General features: G+C 44.7%; 2 long non-coding RNA genes across 2 annotated transcripts in view; both read left to right on the top strand.

Annotated features, from left to right (window-relative positions):
• Window positions 1–16,167, top strand: part of LOC102151445 — a 147,815-nt gene that overhangs the window by 75,218 nt on the left and 56,430 nt on the right. The window lies entirely within an intron of this gene.
• LOC119872871 overlaps window positions 1–16,167 on the top strand; it is a 26,495-nt gene extending 10,328 nt beyond the window's left edge. The window contains exon 3 of the long non-coding RNA XR_005363412.1: window positions 14,041–16,167. This is a non-coding gene — a long non-coding RNA (uncharacterized LOC119872871). The remainder of the gene's footprint in view (window positions 1–14,040) is intronic.

The following is a 16,167-nucleotide window of genomic DNA, read 5'->3' as shown; positions in this document are numbered from 1 at the left end:
TGTTTACGAGAGGAGAGGCAGCTTCCTGTTCCCTCAGCCACCGTGGCTAGGCAAATGCAGAGTTGTTTACCCTCTTAAACTCCCCCTAGCACAGGCAGAAAATGATCACTGGCTTAGAACTACTTACCTGGGGCATCACTGAAGCCCCTGGACACCAGAATTTAAGAGTCCATACTAGGCTACGGTTGGTTGGAGCTGGGGTCCCAGGCCTGGAACAAAACCAAATTCCCCAGCTTACCAGGAAGCTGTAAATTCTGCCAAGCGGTGGGGTGGGGGGAAGTTCAGAGGTAATTCAGCCTTCTCGGCCTCAGGAGGACAGAACCAAACTGGTCTGGGGGGAGGAGGAGGAGGACAGAGACCTGCCCTTACCAGAGCCCTCCCCTTCCTCGAGTTCCTGAGGAAGCTCCGGGCTGCTCTTCCTCTATCTTTCCCAAGTGGTCCTTCCCCTCCTTCTACCTCAGTGGAAGGGCCTTCTTAGGGTGACCAACTACTGCAGTTTGCCTGAGACTGAGGGGGTCCTCAGGCTAGACTTTTAGTTTTTAAACCAGGGAACTCCTGGGCAAACCAAGACTTGTGGGTCCCCCAGGTCTCATCTCTCTCTCCAGGGCCTCCTCAGGGATTTTCCTGACTCCCCGGTGGGCGCCAGCCCTTGGAGCAGAATTCCTCTCTAGGTCCCCACCTCTGGCTTCTGAGCTGCAGCCCAGTCCTTCAATCACCAGTCTGATGATGCTATCTGCAAGCCCAAGTTGAAGTTCCAGAGGGTCTGGACCGACTGGCTCCCTCACTCTCCACTCCACCAACCCGGCACCACTCAGCTCTCACCGTTGCCATTTTGGTCAACACCAGGCCATTGTCCCAGCTGTTCGGGATTTATCTGTTTACATTCACGGAGTACCTATTTTGTGCCAGATTCCGTCCTGGGTTCTGGGAACTCTGCAGTGCCAAAACTTGCTGCTTTCATGGAGCCTACATCTAAGTCCTGGGAAACAGAAAATAAATAGCTACGTAGGCAATAAGCAATGAGGGCTTAGGTACCATGGAGAAAGATTAGCAGGTATAAGGCACGCTGCTGAGGGGAGCCACCATTGCAGACCATTCGGGGGGATTTCAGGGAAGTCCTTTTCTTTTCTTTTCTTTTCTTTTCTTTTCTTTTCTTTTCTTTTCTTTTCTTTTAAGACGTATTTATTTATGTGAAAGAGAGAGAGCGCATGTGCATGTAGGGGGGTATTGAGGGGCAGAGGGAGAGAATCCTCAAGCAGCTCAAGTAGACTCCCCACTCAGCCCGGAGCCAGACAAGAGGGGGTGCAGGGGCTCCATCTCAGGACCCATGAGATTGTAACCTGAGCCACGACCAAGAGAAGATGCTTAACCGGTTAACTAATTGAGCCACCCAGGCACCCCGGGGAAGCCTTTCTGATGCAATATCATCTGAGTGGAGGCTTAAAGGAAATGAGAAATGAACCAGGGACTATCTGGAGGAAGAGTGTGCCAAGCAGAGGGCACAGTAAATTCAAAAGCCAGCGTCGTTGGGCAGACGGTCAAGGGAAAGAGTAGTAAGAGAGAAATCAGGAACGATGCAGAAAGTGGGGGTCAGGTCCTATAGGGCCTTGTAGATGGAAACACTTCATTTTTTATTCCTTTACCCTCTAATTTGTTGCCAGACCATGCCAATCTGACCTCTGCAGGGTCTTTTCTCTCTATTTCTGTGGCTAGCCCCTTGTGAAGATCCTCATTACTTCTCATTTGAATCATTAGATGGGCCTCCTGAGTAGTCTTCCTGCCTCTTGTCTCTCCCTACTCTAATCCTACTCCCCCCTGCTATCATCTTCTCGAAGCACAGTTCTGACTGTCGTCATCATAAGATCATTAGCATACATTTATGTAGCTCTGAATAAAAGGAGGGGGACAGACACAGGGGATGTGTTCCCACAACTTCCCGGCACGTCTTTGTCAGAAATAGATAGAACTGTCAAAAATATGTTGTCAAACATGTCAGAGTTCTGTTTTTATGCCACAATGTAAAAATTGCAAATTTTCCATCCAACTAAAAAATAAATAGAAAGATGAATTAGTCAGAACCCCTTTGGTTGCCATGAACAGAAACCGAATGCAAGCTGCCTTTCAAAAGGTAATGCTAGGGGCACCTGGACGGCTTGGTCGGTTCAGCGTCTGCCTTCCACTCAGGTCATGATCACAGGGTCCTGGGGTTGAGCCCGCATCTCGGGGTCCTTGCTCAGCGGGCAGCCTGCTTCTCCCTCTCCCTCTGCCTGATGCTCCCCCTTCTTGTTCTCTCTCTCTCTCTCTAGCTCTCTGTCAAATAAATAAAATCTTTAAAAAATAAAAATAAAAAGGTAATGTTAGCTCCTATTTTAAAGCTCTAATCTTCAGAAATGGCTAGCTCCACATGCCCAGCGAGGGCAATAAGAAATCTGCGTGTTTCCACCTCTCAGATCTGCTTCTTCTCTCTGTAGTCTTTGTTCTCAGGCAGAGAGACCCTGCCCAGGCAGTGACAAAGATGGCCACCACTGCTTTCAGCTTACACCTTCTCAGCTTTGCAACTCCACTGAGAAAATGGGTATCTCTTTTAGCAAAAGTCTCAGTGCTGACTCTCACTGACCCTCCCTGAGCAAAAGACTTACTCCCCAACCAATCACTATGACTGGTTAGCCAAGCCTGGGTCACATACCTGCCCTGGACCTGAGGTGGGGAAGTATGAGGTGATTTCCTCCTGGACTACATGGAAAGAGAGTAAATGGTGTGTGGCTTCCAAAGGCCATTTGGTGCTGAGCATGGGGGAGGGATGGTGGGAAGGTGAAAACAACATGTGTCTACAACCAAAGCCTTGTTGCTGACCCATGTTGGTGATCCTTGACCCCAAATATCTCTGAGAAGTCAGTAAGTCTCCACCCTCAAAAACTGTTAGTCTTGTTGTGCTCATATTTGATTATTTCAATGATGCTCTTGCTCCATCATCTTAAATAGCTCCCCACTGCCCACCTCCTGCCAGCCTGCTCTCTTCCAGCTCTAGGTCTACTTCACTTGCTTGACAACAGGGCCTGAAAGTGAAAAAGGTCTTTGTCCATGAGCAAGCTTTCAATAAGCTGAAGCTACTGTTATGGACAGCCACAGTCACAGACATAGGCAGGACTACAGCAGACCACTCAAACATCATAGGTAGGTATCTACTGGGATGCTAGCAGGAAAGGAAGAGCCACTTGTGTAGACTGAGGACTATCCCCCACCTCCCTGACATAAAAGGAGTCATTAATATGAGGAGTTTGAAAACAATTGAGAGAGGTCATATTACTCATTCCTGTCCTGTTCTGCATTATACGGGTACATAATATGTGTTATATTTATAAACATATACATAATCTCATTTAGTTCTCACACAATAACTTTATGAAGTAGGCAAGACTATTCTCATTTCGCACGCTCACGTCTCACAGGGGAAAGGTGAAGGATGAAGATGTTGAGCACCTTGACTGCTGCATCCACAGCTAGGATGTGGAGGATGTGGGATTTGAGCCCCATGCTCTCCGACTCACACATCCTGCCGTTTCTGTGAGGGGCAGGGAAAGGGCTCCTCCTGGAAGTCCACCCACAGCTCTCTGTGCCCTGGAAATGCACCAGCGGCCATGCCTGCCTCTCAGGCAAGTAGGTGGCCAGACTTGACCTTGCCTACTTTTCAAGGGGCAGAAAACGGAGAAGAACCAGGATCAAGGGTCGATAAGGCACACTCAGAAAGGTAGAGGAAGTGGTGGTTGCTCAGGCCTCCTGCCGCCCTCTTACCTGAAAGATCCTTCTAGCAAATAGCTACCGCCCACCCTTGAAAACAGCTCCTGTGGTCAAACGGTGTCCGAGTAAAAATAGCTGGGCCCTCTCCCTGCCCTGGCTGCGTGCTGGTCTGGACAGCACCTGCAGGTGGGGCTCCCTGGGCCTGCCTGCTTCCAACATGTCCTACCCTGCCCTAAGGTCTGTGGCCAGGTGCGTTGTGAACCCAGCAGGCTGCCTCTCACCTCTTGATGGGAGCCCACTTGCAGCCCACCCCATCCCCTACCCCTCCCCCATCCAGCCCTGTGTGGCCCCTCAACCCAAAACTTCCAACCGCAGTTGCTGCAGTTCAGAGGCCTCTCCTCTGACCTCCACTCCGACTGACCCCTGGTGGACTCAGGTGATAACATAGCTCAGTCACCAGGGAGGCCTGACCAAACTGCGGAGTCCTTGGGAGGAGCAGGAGGCCCTGAAAGTCAGTCTCAGCAGAGGCACCGAGGGAAACATGAGGCCCAGGGGGGCCTGGAGTCTCCTGAGCAGGTGGCCAAGTGAGGCAGCAGATGGTCAAGTGAAGCAGCTGGTGAAGGAGATGCGTACAGGTGTGGTGTGTGTTTAAACAGAGTGGACTAGCCTGGTGCTGGCAGAGGGCATAAGGTTTCTGCAAACAGTCAACAGGAAGCCAACAGGCTGGCTGGGCAAGGCAAAGGTTCAGTCCTAATGAACCTGGCTTTACACATACCCTGTCTGACCTGGAGCTTGGAGATTGAGGGAGGAGGCCCAGAGAGAAATGGTGGGAGGCAGCCTCAGAAGTTAGGTTACCAGGTAACTCAGGCCCAAGTGGGGCCCCTGACTAGGGAATCCCCAGGGCAGATCTGAGTTAGTGATGAGGGAGAGGGGGCCTGTCCTGCCCACAGTAGGAAAGGCCCAGAGCCTTGGATGTTGAGAGTCACTAGGAGACATGATACAAGATCTTGGACCACAGTAGTAAATGTTACTTTTTTTATCCGGTATATTCAGATTTTGTAGTGAGAAGAGATTTCACAATGAGTCCACCATATTGACGAAAAGAAAAGTACAAATAGACCCACATTTTTTATTTTTATTAATTTTTATTTATTTATGATAGTCGGGGGGGGTAGGCGGCAGAGACATAGGCAGAGGGAGAAGCAGGCTCCATGCACCGGGAGCCCGATGTGGGATTCGATCCCGGGTCTCCAGGATCGCACGCTGGGCCAAAGGCAGGCACTCAATCGCTGCGCCACCCAGGGATCCCAGACCCACACTTTTTAAAATGTATTTTAAACTTCTCATTATGGAACATTTTACCCACTCCCATCATGCAGATTATTTTAAGCAAAACCCAAACATCAAATCATTTCACCCATAACTATTCCAGTTAATTTCTCTAAATTTTAGAGCAGTAGTTCTTCACCCAGACCAGTTTTGCCCCCCAGGAGACATTTGACTATGTCTGGCGATGCTACTGATTGACATAACTTGGGGGAGGGGTGTACTACTGGCATCTAGTGAGTACAATCCAGGAATGCTGCTGAACATCCTACAACATAAGAAAGAGCTTCCCATGACAAAGAATTATTTGAGACAACATGGATGGACCTAGTGAGTGTGATGCTAAGTGAAATAAGTCAGACTGAGAAAGACAAATATATGATTTCACTCATAAGTGGAATCTAAACAACAATAACATGAATAAACAAAAAGCAGAATCAGATCTAGAAATACCAAGAACAAACTGAGGGTGGCCAGAGGGGAGGGGAGTGCGGGAAGGGCAAAATGGGTGAGGAGGAGGGGGATATGGGTTATGGGATGAATAAGTCATGGGGGAATAAGTCATGGGGATAATAGATAATCAGTGAAACTATCATAGCATTGAATGGTGACAGATGGTACCTGTACTTGCGGTGAGCATAGCATAATGTATACACTCATCAAATCACTATGTTGTACCCCTGAAACTAACGTAACATTAGATGTCAACTATACTCAAAAAAAATTATTTGGCCCAAAATAACAATAACACTGAGGGTGAAAAACAATGTGTTAGAGCCTAAAAGGTAAAAGCACTTTAAATATATAACTACAATATTATTAGCACACAAAATAATTAATTCCGTAATATTAACTATCCAATTAATATTAAAATTTACTCGGTTATCTCATTAATTTAAAAAAATTTTTTTGTTTAAATCAATATCCAAAACAGGTATATACCTTGCAACTGGTTAATATATTTCTCAGGTCTCTCTTAATCTATAGGTGGTCATCCCTCTTTTTTTTTTCTTTGTGACTTATTTATTATAAAATAAAATTTTTTAATTACAAAAGAATACATGAGTATTCTGCTATCAAAATTGAAACATTACAGATAAAGCTAAAAATTCCTTTACCAGATATTCCAATCTTCATCCTCCCCCAGAGAATAACTATGTATCAGCTAAGATATGTTAAAGATCGGTTAAAATTATGTTTCGGAAAACAAACAAAACAATAACAACAAAAGCTTCAAGTTTACTTATTTTCTGGGAAAACAAAGTAGGTGGTCCAAGGCAAGTCTGGCAGTTGCATGAAGTTTTAGGGTCTCTGGCTCCATTTAGCTCTTTCCTCTACTTCCTCCTCATGAGCCAATATGGCTAATGGAGGACCAGACCTCTTCTCTGCCTTCCAGGCAGCAAGATGGAAACTTGGTGAAGAAGGGCATATCTCTCTGTAGGGGTTTGCTAGAGCTGCTGTAACAAACTACCATGAACTTAGTGGCTTACTCAAAGGAAGTTTATTTATTTTCTCATAGTTCCGCAAGCCAAAAGTCTGAAATTAAGTTGTTAGCAGGGTTGGTTCTTTCTGAGAACTGTAAGGAAAATCTATTCTATACCTCTCCCCTTTCTACTGGTAATTTGCTGGCAATCTTTGATGTTCCTCCTTTATAAAAGCATCACAGCATTCTCTGCCTCCTGTATCTGTATTCAAATTTTCCCTTTTTATAAGGACACCACTCATCTCATATTATGACCCATCCTAATGACCTCATTTTAACTAATTACATTTGCAAGGACCCTATTTCCAAATAAGGTCATATTCTTAGAAAATGAGGATTAGGATTCCAATCCTAAAGGAATATAGAATGAGGATGAGGGAGGCACAATTCACTTCCTGAAAGATGGTTATGGAAGTCTCTTACCTCTATTTGCTTATACTTCTTTGGCCAGAACCTAGTCTTTTGGCCACACCTCTCTGCAAAACCTGCTTAGGAAGCTAGGCTTTAGTGGAGCACACGGCCATCCCCCAAAATGTCAGTTTTCTGTTATGGAAAAGAAAGGGAAAATGGATGTCAAGGCAACAGCTAGCAACCTGCCATGGAATGTACCCTACCATACAATTTTCTGTGTGTCGCAAAAATATCTATGTGCCTTTCAGTAGGCACTTAAGCGTTGGATTCTTCATCCAACTTTACTTCTTGCAAAGCTCACAGTAGGAGCCAGCGCTGTCTAGAGCTTCACGCTTTTATCTACAATCCTCAGGACACCCTGGAAGCAGAGGCGGCTTGACGTAAGCCTCGGGGCCCCTCACTAGCACAAGACCTTTTCAAGGCCCCACTCCTAATTTTGGGTTTGAAGCTTTGTATTCTTCTTTAAAAGGGTCTCCAGAAGGGGAGCCTGGATGGCTCATTTGGTTGAACGTCTGCCTTCAGCTCGGGTCATGATCCCAGGGTCGTACATTGGGCTCTCTGCTCTGTAGGGGGTCTAACTCTCTGTCTCTCATGAATAAACAAAATGGTCTTAAAATTTTTTTAAAATAAATAAACAAATAGGTCTCAAAAAATATGCATGTCTCAGATCCTGGATCTGCTCCTGCCTGTAAGGTAGGAGTTATCCTCATCTTATAGATAAGAAAGTTGAAGCACAGAGAGGGCAAGTAGTTTGTCTAGTGTCACAAAGCCAATAGTGGAGTTGAGTTTTAAGACAAGGTCTGTCTATTTCCAAAATTAGGCTATTTCTCCAATGCCTTGCCAGCAAGAGATGCTGAAAGCATCCCCCAGATGCTTTCTCCAGTGTGGATCTTCAGCCACAGCCCCATCTAGGTGTTTGTATTTCCCCGAGAGCTGGTTGCTGACCTGGACACTGAGGCTGCTGTTCAGGCATATTCTCCTAGGGAGGGAAAAAAGCATCTCCTGTGGAAGGAATACCTGAGCTGGGGTCCATCCTTGGAAGCACACCTGTAGTAGTTTCCCAGAGCTGCTGGAACAGAGTGCCACAAGCTAAGTGGCTTTAAAAAAGAGAAATGTGTTCTCTCACAGTCCTGGAGGCCAGAAGTCTGAAATCAGTGTTAGCTAGGCCACACTCCCTCCAAAGGCTCTAGAGAATCGTCGCACCTTGTGTCTTTCAGCTTCCGGTGGCCCAGGAATTCCTTGGCTTGTGGCTGCATCACTCTGCTTTCATCTCCACGTGGACTTCTCTGTATCCGTGTTTTGTCCTCTTGTCTTGTATAGGGACATTTTGCACTGGGTTCGGGCCCACCGGGGTAATCCAGGATGAGCAGCTCATCTCAAGATCCTTCATTTAATTGCATCTGTACGAACCCTTTTTCCAAGTTAAGGTCACATGCACAGGTTCTGGGATGTCGTGGATGCATTTTCTGCACGGCCACCATTCAACCCCCTGCACACTTCATCCCAGAGTAGCAGATATCATTTCTAGGACCAGGGGAAGGGGCAGGAAAACATGGGTGTATGCACACTGTCCTCCTAGTCCATTTTAATGCGGTGGCAAAAGGGGCCATGTGGAACTGCAGAGACGGTGTTGCTCACTTGGGGAAGCATCAGTGGACCTAATTGCCCAGGGCCTGTTTCAAGTCAGAGAAACCCTGAAGGTTCTGCCAAGTGTAGGCATGTGGATGCCAAGCTTTTTTAGCAGAATGGGAAGCCACGCTGGCGTGGTTTTCTGTTTACTCTCCACTTTAGAGAGGTGCCCCGTGAAATGAATTTTAAATTCAGAAGCCAAGTCAGGAGGGGCACAGGAAGGCAGAGGGGTGAGAACTACATTTCCAATCAAGCTGTGAGTTCTGTGGCCTCCCTTCTCACTTAAAGGGCAAGGTGCTCGCTAGGGGGAAGGGTGGATGCCAGATTTTGGAGGTGGGAGAGATAGTTGCAGACCTGTACCTGCCACCATGTCCTTTAACTGATTCAAATTCAGTTTCAGGGGGCACGGAGCACGGAGTCAGAGTGTGTCTTGATTCCTAACCATAAGTGTTCTTCTCACCATAGCACCAAGCATAAGCATTCCCTCCTATCTGCTGGCTCCCATCCTGGTGAGGGGGCAGGAATGAGAGCGGACCCATCTCTCACCCACCAGAGCTTGAGCTACCCCCCCCCCCCCAGCTGAAAGCAGAGCATTCTGCAGGAGGAGGCGTGTAATCAGCCTTTCTGCCGCTCTCCCGTACAAGTGGAAGAAACTGGCTAATTAAAGTCTGCAGCATGCCCAGAAGCCTCTGCGGCCGCTCCAAGTGTTTCCTGTGCATTCTCTGCACCTGATGTTACATATTCTTCATGTTTATGTGGCGCAATACACTGCGCTCCACGAGCATGAGGTATTAGTGAGCCAATTTTCCCATCCACGCAGCTCCGGAGCAACCTATTATAATTTATGAAGGACCAGCATGGGCAATCAATAGGTGCCCCACAGGTTATTAAAGAAGAGAAAGATGGCCCAGGAGGCCCTGTTTACTAACAGGGAAATGGTCTCCTGGCAGCTTCTGGCATGTGGCCTGTGAGAGATTTACATTTTCTTTTCAGTCCAGAAACTGGGGCCTTCCCTTTTCATCTCGGGCCTAAGCTTGTGAACAAGTTGCTGGTGGAGGCCCAGCCTGACAGTAATCCTTCACTGCACCGTCATCCCAGAGGGAGCACTGAGAGTGAGGGGTGTGGGGTGTGGATCAGCCCAAAGCTTTAATCCATCCATTTATGTTTGGAGGCCCCTGAAAATATCATTCCTGTGCAGTGCTGAGACTTAGGGAGTAGGAGTGGGTGGGTGGGCTTGAGATCAGGCCAATGATGCAAAAAGAAGCAGGCAGTTCCCACCAGGCTGCCCAGAAGGTGTCTTGGTCAGCCTTGCACAGCTCTGGAGAAACCTTTTTTTTTTTTTGTGCTTCTTCTGCCTTCTCTCTTTGTTCTTGGTCCTTTGATTTCAAGAATCTGTAGTTGTTCTGCAGTTTTCTTTACTACTTAACAATTTTCAAGGAAGAGGGCTGGTTGGATTTAAAAATAAAACCATAACAGCACTGGCTTATTTGGGTAAAGGGGAAAGAAGTACCTCCTCCAGTCCACTTTCTGGAAGGCAAGCTGGTGTAAGGTAGCAGTCCTCAAATGTTTTAGTCTCAGGGCCATTTTACACTCTTAAAATTTAAGTAGATGATGTCTATCAGTAGAAAATGCTTATTTAAAAGTTTCATTAATTAAAAATAACAAAAATAAATCCACTACATATTAGCATAAATAACATATTTTCATTTAAAAAAAAAAAACTTCCAAAAAATTAGTGGGAAGAGTAACACTGATATTTTTGCAAATTTTTTAGATGTCTGGCTTAATAGAAGGTAACTGGATTCCCAAATCTGCTTTTACAGTCAATGGTTTGCAATATGTTATTTTGGTTGAAGTATGTGAAGAAAATCTGGCTTTACACGGATATATAACTGGAAAAACAGAATATTTAATAGTCTTTTTGAATAACTGTGGGTATTCTTTTTGATACTGCACCAAAATGTAGCAAGTTTCTTAAAGGTTAGTTGCAAAGTGAAATCTGAAAGTGTATCAATGAACTTTTCATATTCTGTTACATTAAAATCTGTTGGTTTATCATGCACTTTGATTGGATCTTTTACCCATGTATGAATTTGTAATACCATGCAACGGTCATTAGAAAATGCTTGTTTATTGAATTATAAAGAAATTCCAAATGTTCACACATTTCATCACAAGTAATTTAAGCCCAGAAAAACCAGAAGAAAAATAATAAAAATTAGATTAGAAATAAATAAAACAAAGGCACCTGGGTGGCTCAGTGGTTGAGTGTCTGTCTTCGGTTCAGGGCATGATCCCGGGCATTATACAATATTTTATTAAAAATCACATTCATTAATATCACCATCTATCTCATTAGAAACGTCCTTAAATATTAGGAAGCTGTCAAGTTCCACAGTGGTAGATACAAGTTTCCAAAATTTGCATTTTCCCTTGCAAGTTCAAATTTTATCATTGGTAACAAATACTATCAGTTGTTTTCCTTGAAGTGACAGATTCCCTTTGTTCATTTAGAGAAAATGTCTGCCAAACACCCATGCCGAGAAAGCATTCTTTGTCATTCAGTCTTTCAAGCAAAAGAAAGAGAAAAGGAATATGTTTCATGAAAAAAATGGCTAGTTCAACTCACAGGTTTATCACCCCAGTACATTTTTTTTTATTTTTTTAAGATTTTATTTATTCATTCATGAGAGACAGAGAGAGAGGCAGAGACAGACAGAGGGAGAAGCAGACTCCCTGCAGGGAGCCCGATGTGGGACTCGATTCCAGGACCCCAGAATCACACCCTGAGCTAAAGGCAGACACTCAACCACTGAGCCACCCAGGTGCCCCACCCCATTACATCTCTTAGGGATAACCATCATACCTGGGAATGCAGAAAAAGTATTTATGCATACTCTCCATTTCGTTACGCAGATTATTTTGAAGAGTGTCAGTATTTAATAAGACTAATCATATTTACTGCTTCATCAAGGACATTCTTAAGTGAAACTGGCATTTGTTTTTTACGGCAAGTGTGTGGCAGTGATGTCTAGTATGCCTTGGTGCCTGCCTTGATTCATGCTCAGAAACTAGGAGTCTTACCCACTATTGCTTTTGTACCTTCAGTGCAAATGTCAACATGGTGCAAAAGGCAAAAACCATCAACTGCAGACCTTCATAACTCCATGAGCCCCTCAGAAGTGTTGCAGGGATCCTCGGGAGTCTATGGATCCTCCTTTGAGAACAGCAGGGATAGTAGAAGGAACAAATGACTTGGTGTCAGAGACTTTTTACTCCATCTTTGCCTTGGACTAGCTCTGTCTTCTCCCAAGTCATTTTCCTCAAGTGTCTGTTTCTGCATGTATAACATTAAATGAATCAGATTAAATAATCTCTATCATGTCACTGTCATTTTAGAAGCACTGTGGGACACTGAACAATCTTTATCATTGACTTCTTATCATTATCATTGCCTGTTCATTTCTAGTATGTTTTGCTCTTTCTGGTGGGCTGCTGCCAGGATATACAGGCACATACTCTCTTCCTAGCATTTTATAGATGAGAGAGCAACCAGCTCTCCCACAGACCAGGTGTTTTCTTACAGAGGAGGAACTGAATACTTCACCTCTACCATTGGGGAGAAAGTTGGACATCAGAGATGGCCTATTTGAACACTGTACCTTTTTTTTTTTTTTTTTTTTTTTTTTTTTATCGTGAATGGTTCTGGAAGAGGCATTTTCAGCGAATAAATAGGAGGGCTCCTTGACATGAAATCTAGGCCGGAAAATAAAGGCCAAGCCATAGTAATGAGAGAAATACACAGTTTTATAAAACCTAGCCCAACAAAGGTACTACTGCTGGTTCCCCCCACCCTTGTAAAGCTTTGGAATAAGTACTTGAGCCCTTTACTAAAAGAGCGACAGAAGCCACCCTCAAAATGTAGTGTGCATTTGGTCTGGAGGACAGGTGAAGCAGCGTGGGAGAAGCTCTTAAACCGCCCTCCTCCTAACCAAATCACCAGGTTAGCGGATGTTCTCTGTTTCCTGTATAAAACGCACTGTGCCCACAGCCCAGATGCTCAACTGGTAGAGGTACTCTCAGGGGCTCTTGGGTACTTCTGTTCCCACAAATGGAGCTGAGTGCTCACAAGGGGTCATGTAATTTAATTGTTGTGAAAACCAATGTAAACTGACATTTTATGTTTTGGAAAGGCTTGATAATGACTTGTCCTTTTGTCCTAATGACCGAAAATCCTATTGAGCTAGCATGGGAAAGACTAGGGGGAAAAAATCTTGAACATCTTAGCATGATCTGTACTTGGATAGCCTTGGGTCTTTAAATTCTCCTTCTACTTCGAAGAAACCTGAACTGAAACTGACAGGAGATTCCAACAGAATATAGACTCCACGAGTGTGGAGAATTTGTGTTGTTCACTGCTGTATCCCCAGCACCTAGAATATGCCAGGCGCATAGAAGGAACATGATAAGCATATATAGGACAAATGGATTGTGAGTATAGTTAATACAGGAAAGATAAAACAAAACTCCAGTTAATAGAAGCCTGCACCCAGAAAATGCCTTGACCCAACTTTTAAAAAAAGTATGTCTGAACATACTTGTATATGCTTTAAGTTAAAATAAGAAGTCTAGGGTATATTTCTCATGGTTACCCTTTAAGTAATATTCAAAATTAATGGACCATCTACCATTTTGATCACATTAGAGAGGAGCACTTTACCTGTATTTAGAAGCAGGGAAGCTCCTTAACTATCTAATAGATACTGGCTCCCCATGGTGGAGCACTAGCCCAGATCTGGAGACCTTAGTGCAGACTCCCCTGAACTCCCTTCTCCAGAAGGTAGCTAGAAAAATCTGCCCTGGTTCAGAAAGGAAGAGACCTGATAGGAGGCAGACTGCATCCCTGGACAGGGATTGGTCCAGTGGACACAGACGGGAATGAATGGCCTTCCCTTTGAAATTTCTCTGTGCCAGTAAGCTCTAGTGAGCCTGAATGATGGTAACAAATGCCACCCCCATTTCAGTCTATGTTTGAGGCTCTTTAGATTTGGACTCAGAGAATCTGAGTCACTTTTTGACCTTGAACTAGTTAACATACTTCTCTAAGCTCAAACTTCCCAACTGGTGGGCAAGGAATGGGTTTCCAGCTGCTGAGATATCACTCTTCTCAATGCTTGGAATAGGCAGGCGAGACCTAGGGCAGCCAGAAACTCTGAGTTTATCACCTCTGGGGCCAGCAGCCTCATCCCTTTTCCATGGTAAGGTATAGGTTATGGGTACAAACCCAGACATAGATGATAGATAGATAGATAGATAGATAGATAGATAGATAGATAGATGCTTTTTTTTTTTTTTTTTCAGTTTTCTGAGTGTATCACTGAATAGGTTGGAAGCACCAATAGTTGCAGCCCTAGCTCCTCAGCCAATAAATCCAGCCTTGTCTTTGTCAACAGGTTGTTGTGAGGATCACATGAGAAATAGATGTGAAATGCTTCAAGGGCAACCGATAGTCCTACCGACAACTGGCATTGTGACGGACAGAAGCACAAGGAGAGTTTGAATCCATGTCACCAGCCCTAGTTACTTCACCAGATTCCTGAATCAACGGAGAAACAAGAAAAAGCTGGCATATCAAGCTCAAACCATTACCCTTATTTCGGATACATCTGTATTAGCAAGTGTCACCATAGGCAGGTAAACAACATCAGGCCAATTTACCCAGCCAGTCACAGGCAGCTCTGGGAAACCACATTCCTCCCCAGCAGGGAAAACTTTGTCCCTAGAAATGCAGAGTATAAAACATTCCCTGGGGGCAGTTTGTTCCCAAAAAAAAGAGAAGCGGGGACTGGTCCATGCACTGTCAAACTTGGTAAGGTTTCCAAACGTACCAATCAGCTCAGCTATTTCACCTCCCCTGGGAAGGAGTATGTGAAGGGCTGGAGGGAGGGCAGGAATGTTGCACCAACAGAGCTCCTCCCACCTGGAAGAATGCACACCAGAAGCACCCTCTTGAGATGTGAGAGAGACTGTGGTCTGCTTCGTCTATTTCCTGGCAAACATGGTCAGAAGCACTGGACCAGTGCCTCACCTCACCACCAGCTGCCTGGGTACAGAGAAGCAGGAAGTGGGCACCCATTTTTGTCTAGGCAGATCTAACAGACACAATCTGGCCACGGAGATGGATTCCTAATCCCTGTCAGATCGTCTCTGTTTGTAAGGCAAGGACTGGGTTTCTTTGAATCATTTTTTAAATAGTTAACATAGCTGAGCTATAAACCCATAAAGGAAAGGACTCGATAATATGACTGTCTCTGCAGTTGGCCAGCCCATTCTAGATACCTGACAAGGACTAAAAGAATTAAGGAACGGGTGACACAACACAAGAGGAAGCACACTCAATACACGTTTTAGAGGGGACAGTTTGACCTTCATCTGTCCTATTCACCTTGATCAATGACCCCTCCTTACTTCTTTCAGCCAGGTTCAGACATCGAACCTGTTTCCATGTCATCAGCAGTCTCTGCTAATAGTGAAAATCCTTTGAGGACTTCCCACCTATGAAAATAAATTCTTGTCATAACAAACAAAAAGGCAATTTGGAGGAGAGAGAGATTTCAAAATTCTTTAAGCCAACATAAGATTTTTTTTTTAAAGCACTTCACTTGATGAGCTCTCAGTCCAATGCATAGCAGTGAATTTGTGTACATACATGATAAAGCCCCTCGATGTCAATGAGGGGGCACCATTAATATCCAGGTATGTGATTGGGGTCCTTTTCATATAGAATAGGATAAATGGTTCCTAAATACTTGTGATATGCTGAATTGTATCCCCCGAATTCATAAGTCGAAGTCCTAACCTCAATGTATGAATTACCTCAGAAAGTAATAGTATTTGGAGATAAGTTTTAAAAGAGGTGATTAAGGTAAAATGAGGCCATTAGGATGAGCTCTAATCTAATATGGTGTCCTTAGAAGAGGAAATTTGGACACACAGACATCAGACACGTTCACTCACAGAGGAGGGCCATGTGAGGACACAGCAAGAAGGTACTCACATGCAAGTTAGGGAGAGAGGCTTCAGGAAAAACCAAACCTGTTCACATCTTAACCTCCAGAACTGTGAGAAAATGAATTTCTGTTGCTGAAGCCACCTAGTGTGGGGTATTTTGTTATGGCAGCCCTAGCAAACTTATATAACATTTACTGCAGAAGTCTTCGTCATGGTGTCACACAAAGATGTGTTTGGGCAACACATCCATATACTCACCGGGCGCTGGGTAACAAGGATTGATAGAAAGTGCAACTGACAGATAACACAAGTGATTGAGTTATACTAGAAGGAAGCAATTGGCAAAACTTTAGAAGTCTCAAGAAATTGGACACTCCTGGACACCTGTAGCTAAATTTTCTTACCCTTAAAAATTATTCTTTTAAAGATTTTTTTATCTTCTCTCCCACTTTGCCTGCCTCCCCCTCTTCCCTCTATCATCCGCACCCCTGCTGCCACCACACCTACACGCTCTCCAACGGGCTTTGACATCCATTTCTGCCTTTGCTTAATAAAAAATAAAGCAGCTA

The sequence above is a fragment of the Canis lupus genome, chromosome 8, assembly GCF_011100685.1.
Source record: "Canis lupus familiaris isolate Mischka breed German Shepherd chromosome 8, alternate assembly UU_Cfam_GSD_1.0, whole genome shotgun sequence".
Lineage (NCBI taxonomy): Eukaryota > Metazoa > Chordata > Mammalia > Carnivora > Canidae > Canis > Canis lupus.
This window is presented reverse-complemented; position numbering and strand designations above follow the sequence as displayed.